Raw genomic sequence first — 6,200 nt, 5'->3', positions numbered from 1 at the left:
GGCAACATTTGGGTGTGGGGAAGTCAGATTGTAAAATTTGGTGTTCTTTCAAACTAAGAATTAATGCAAGATAAATCTGATGATTGTTTTACTGAGTTAGCCCTAGCTTGGACTGGTTTCTCTGTCCTATTAACCTTATAGACACACATATCTGCACGGACACGAGGGGAAGCAAAAGTAAGCAAGGAGACAGGGTTTTTTAAATTTTTTTTTTAAATAGCAATTATGGCTTAAGTGTCATCAAAAGCCTCAGCCTTACCTTAGGGCCTGTTGGACTGGATCAAACCCTTTGTAGTTAGCTGATGCGAACATGCTCTGCTACAAACTCACGTTGCTGGTTCAGATTTCTTCTAAATGTGCTGCTGGGCTAATGTTTTGCTACGAGCTTCCTGCCAGACCAGGCATTGTCAGCTTGCCCCCAGCTGCATAAAACTGGCAGACATTCTATATCATATTCTGGCTAATTCATCAAAAAAATTGTTTGTATGCATGCCGTTCAGCAGTTACAGGTGGTGTATCAAAGACTGGAGGACCACTGTAATATTCTGTGAGCATCTGTGCTGATGACAACAGGACTGATTTCAGAGCAAAGTGTCAGTCAGTGCTCATGAACCGGTCACTGGTCCCCAGTCCCCACCACATTCTCCCAGGCTTTTCAGTTGCCAGGAGTTGCTGGGCTTCGTCCTCGATTGCTCCTTATTCACTGCTTTTGCCGCAGCCCCAGATTTTCACAGGGGGAACGGGGAGTGTGTCTATGCTCAATCTGTGGCCAGTTAGGGACCAAAGAAACTTTCAGGGTAACTGGGAACAGCACTGAAGCTACACTGCATAGGGCCAGCTGCTGCTGCTGTACCAGCTCGAAGTTTGAAGGAGCACCTCAACATGGTTTGTTGCTTTTTTTTTTTTTCTTCTATGAGGAGGAGGATGGAAGAGAAAGGCATCCTCCAGCATCTGAAGGTTTTGACCAGTTTTCTGCTTCTCCTTTACAGTTACTACCCAGCTGCTTTGCACTTCCCTCACAGATGCAACAGGGCCCCAAAATTTAACTGCTGAGATGGAAACATGTTTAATAATCTATTATGAAAAAGACATAGTGAAAAAATCCACTATAGATGGAGGATTTTAGTGCCAGATTGTGCCCTGGGATTCCAGTGCATATCTTCCATTAAAGCTGTTAAAAATGTTTGCATTTCAAGGAAGAATTTGGACTTTTGACACAATTCCCTCTTTTTCTTTGGGAGCCAAACATTTTCTGTGGTAACAGAAAATATTATAACAAGAATAAATATAATGCCTTTAGGCATTAAAATGAATAACAGTCCTTGATCTATTTGCTGAAGATTACAGGCAGGAGATGTGAAAGCTGTTAGTGGCTTGAAGAAAGATATTTGCTGTAATCGGCACTGCAGCTTTGCTTGTGTTACAAAATATGAAGGAGATGACTAGAGAGATGTTCACATCCTCACATTGTATGGAGAGATTGCTGTGCATCTCATCATCATAACTTTGGCCAGTGGTTTGCTGTATTTCATTGCCTTTTGAATCAAGAGATACTAAAATTTCAGGGTAATGTACTTGCGACACAGGAGCTGCTGCCTCCCATTCCAGAGAGGTCAAAAATTCAGTGGTGAGTTTGCAATACATATAAGGGAAATGTTAAGCCTGTTTCCTGTACTCCCAAGGTGCTGTATGAATGACAATGTCATTCTTCTTTTCTCCCCGAACACCCAGCCCTTCAGTTTTCATGTTGTTTCAAACTAGAGCAATACAAGTATGCATAGAGAGAAACTTTGTCCTCTGGAAAGGAAATAACTCTCATCCTTCTCTCCCTCAAATGTTTGGGGCAGTTTAGGTGTGTTTCCATTCCCTTTCTTCAGGAATGAAAGGCAGTGCCTGGCTGCCTCCGTCTTGCACATCTTCTCTGGGGAATGAGGAGAGCCTGAGCTCAAACCAGACAGGAAATTTTGAGCTCTCTGTTGCCTCCTGCACTTCTGGGACTTGCACTGTATCAGCTGAAAGTGTTAGGTCGTGGTCGTGACGGCACTGCAGCTTTACAGGACGTGCCTAGCAACCCTTGAGTCCCTAGGTCAAGCTAAACTCCCTAGCTGGCCTACCCAGTGTCATGTAAGTTGGTGTGAAACCTTTAGAAATTTGTGTGGCAAATTCCACAAGAAACCTAACTTGCTTTAGAGGGTGTTTGTCAAACTTGGGTTGTCTCCACAAAAATGCTGTTTCATCAAACTTGAATTTTTTAAAAAAAATATTTTTTGTCCCTCTCATCAGAGAATTCCCAGCCAGTTGTGAACAAACATTGGTTTTACCCTTCCTATTTCTTTGCATACAAGGCATAGGTAATGCCTTGTGTTTATTTCCTTGGGATGCCGTGTGTATCTTCAGGTTTGGTCTCCTTGTTTAGGAAAAAATAATGTGTTACAGTTTTGGCTGTTAAGTGGACTGTAACAGCAAAGCCAAGGGGCTTTGCCTGTAAATGTTAGCCACAGCTAGCTAGGGTGTGGTGTCCAATGATTTAAATACTTATAGAAAATGCCAGCAGAGGGTGAAACAAGGGTGGGGGGTGTGGATAAAAGAGAGGACTTGTTTGTTTTAGTCTCTGTGGAACTGCTAACTGTGCAGAGCTGTCTCCTCAAAGAAATAGTTGGAAATAATTGCATAGTGGTGAGGAGAGAGCGGGAGGACTCTTACTAGTTGTTGTTGTTGTTCAAAAGGTTTGAAAGGCTTGCAACTGTTTTCCAGCTTTTATTCAGACCTCTGTGTAAACTTTCTGATCCATGGAAAAAGCAAGCACTCCCAACTCCAGCAGGTAAAGCTCATCTTGAAACAGACCAACAGATTAATTCTTGAAGAGCCTGTGCAAACTGTTTCCACCATGTTGTTATGCTCTTCCTCTCACCTCCAGAAGTACAGTGTACCAGAGAAGTCATGTTCCCTTGATGTTACAACCCACACAGCTGCTGTACCAGGTCACATTTGGCTGTGGTGCTCACCTAGTGCTCCGTGAGGATTTTCTGGTCTATGGTTGCCCTTAGCATCGCTGAGGTTCAGCTAGTCCTAGAAGCGGTGTTGCCTGATGGATTAAAAAAGCTAGGATACACAGCAAAGACGAATGAACTTTACTTAAAATACAACTGGTTGGTTCTTTTCCTCATTAAAGAAACAGACTGTGGTAGAAAGCTAGGATGTTTCTCTTCTGTAAAGAAAATCTTGCACCAGTCATGCCTTAGCCTGTTCCCCTTCTCTCCTTTTGTCAGTGTGATGCCTCTGCATTAGCAAGCTGTGCTTTTCATTCTAAAGTGATGAAAGGGGGCAACAATAAATTACAATGCCTTTTAAGAAATCTCCAAATCTTATCAGATCTCACATTTCATCCTGGCTGCTCTTTCATGCCATTCTTTTACTATTACTCTAATTGCCACTGAAAATTTACAGTTTGCTGCTGTTCTTGGGCACCTAGTGCTTGAAGCTACTGTTGTGAAGTGTATGGAGGCAGAAAACGGAGATCATCTTGCTTCCTTTTTGTGAATTCCTATTCCTTATGAAATCCCCAAATTCACAACTTCCCATGCTTCTGAAAAGAGTGACCCTCTATGTACCCCAAGGTATTGTTACGCTGCTAAAAATGGAAATTTGATGCTGCTTCTTGTGGGATGGAGAGGAAAGAGTTGAGAAGGGCAGTGGGTTTACCCCAACTGTCTCACGATGCTTGAATGCTGGGAGTAGAAAGCAATATAACAAATATCTGAAAATGCAGCCACTTACCACTCTTTTATATAAATTCCAGATTACGGTCCAAACTCACTGTTGACATAAGCAGATGCAAATCTAATGAAGTCACTGCAGTTAACTTCTGCTTATGCCAGAGGTGAATTTGTCCCTATTTTAGGAATATGCTAGTTTTGTGCTACAGCATTGGCACACTGTATCATTTTAAAATCCTTTTCAGCAATGGCTGTGTGCCACTGGCTGACTGACATGATGCATCATGTTAAACATCTGTCTGATAATGGTCCCGTTCTGCTTTTTTGACGTGATGTGTCATGCCACTGTATTGTGCCCGAAGGCATCTGATAGGAATTGTGTCAGGATCTGATAATAAGGAATGTGTACTAAATGAATATTGGAACGTTTTGGCATCCTGTGGAAACAGTGATATCTATGTTGGTATATCTATAGATCTCTTGTGAGTGTGTCGTGTACTTGGGTGCAAAATTATCACTAATGCACTCCCACCTCAATGTACTGCATTAGCATAATAGACAATAAATAATTTTCTATTTTGGTCTGGTTCTGTTTTAAGTTCCTTTTCAGGATTTTACAGACTTGTTACTGTTGTTAAGCATAGGAGGGTGGTGGTTTGGGGTTGGTTTGTTTTTGTTGGTTTATTTTTTTTGATAAACTAGCATTGGACCTTATTGCCATTGCATCTGAAAGCATTTTACCTCAGACGGAATGGTGCTAAATAACATCTTCCCTGAAACAGGAAACGTGTTTCACAATCTTCTGTGGCAAGCGGCAGAGCTTCCCTGAGAGGATCTGTGAGGGTGGATAGCAGCCAGTCATCCAAATGCGAGGAGGCCGAGTGCCAGGAAACAGGCCGGCCGGAGGAATGCCTGAAGGCAGCCCGGCTGTACACTCGTGCTAAGAACCTCCAGGTCAGGATCAGGCACTTGTCCAGGAATAGCTAACTTCAGAAGGTGGTACTTGTTATTGCTGATTGACGGCCTCCGGCTCCTGCAAACGTTGCTGTGGGGATAATGTTCTGCCTTGGGCTTGTTGTTGCAGTAGGAAACAAGGGGAAAGAGATTTCTGAAATTAATAGAGCCCAGATAGACCAGAGATTTGTAGATAGCAGTCAGCACTTGGATTGTCTGTTTCCCCAAAGAAACCATTCAGAAGCCCATATATTTGGTACAGTGAAGTGTATGCTCTATGTGTATTGTACCCTTGCAGAAACTTCCAAGTGGCTGCAAAGGTTAATGCTTAAGATTGAATCTGTTTAGGTAGATATACAGAATGTAACAGGAACAAATTACCGGAGTGCTATTAAAAAAGTGTATAGCTACCTTAAAATCTGTATGCCTGAAACTTTAAAAAAAAATTTTAGAAAAAAAAAATTAAACATGCCTGCGGCAACTTGGAACTTTTTTCAAAGTATTGCAGTTGAATGTTTTGGAGAAATGCTTTCTATAAACAGGGACTCCTACTGGGGTCAGACAGAGCTATTTTAACCTTGTGTATTCATCTAACTGTTCTGGACAAGCAGATATGTGTGTGTGTATATATATATACATACAGACAGAAAAGGAGTATAAATTTAGAATTTTTGATTGAAGCCTTCAATTTTTGGCCACTATTAAATGTAGGTAAACTTCAAAACAAACTTTGTGAAAAAGAAGCTTGAAATTACTCATTTTAGGCCAAATGAGAAGAGAACAAGAGCAAACGAGTAGTCGTTCCCAGGCTCGTAGGCTGGGATAATGCTAACAAGCCATACGTGTAGTCCTTTCCATGTCAGGAATGGCATCGAAAGCCTGCAGGCGCGGGACTGCAGTAGGGCAGCTTGCAGGCAAAAATGTGCATACAGAGGTAGGCCATGAATATATTTGAATAGGACTGGAGCCATCACAACCAGATCCTGGTTTTCCACATATTTTTCAAGTAGAGCAGTACACTTGATTTATTTATTTTTTTTGTTTAAATATTGTGGACCAAAAGTGGGGAGGGACGAGAGAATTGCCAGGCTAGTGGAAAACGCATCCAACCTGCCACCTCCCATGGGACAAATGGGTTCCTCCTTATTTCCAGATGAATTTCCAGGATGTAGCCCTCGGCAGGTGAAGCGTGGCTGATGCAGGTGACACCGGACTATGGGGACCGCTCGCTGCTTGGCCGAGCTTCTCACGGCCCGAACCACGGCACCGGGGCGCTTCCCTCTACCAGCCAGCAGCGACGGGGACTCGCACCGACGGCGAACAACTAAACACCCGTGGGGACCAAACCCGCCCCACAGCGAAGGGCAGCCGCGGGACCCCGCCACGGCCGTTCCGCCGGACAGCATGAGGGCAGGTGCTGGCGCGGTGGATGGGGGGGGAGGTGCGGGTTAGGGGGGGGGTGGGGAGATGTGGGGTGAGGGCGGGCGGGGCGCGGTCCCCGCCCCCGCGGCCCCGCCGCAGCCGCTGCCG

This window comes from Leptosomus discolor, chromosome 1 (genome assembly GCF_034619465.1).
Source record: "Leptosomus discolor isolate bLepDis1 chromosome 1, bLepDis1.hap2, whole genome shotgun sequence".
In the NCBI taxonomy this organism is placed as follows: Eukaryota; Metazoa; Chordata; class Aves; order Leptosomiformes; family Leptosomidae; genus Leptosomus; species Leptosomus discolor.
This window is presented reverse-complemented; position numbering follows the sequence as displayed.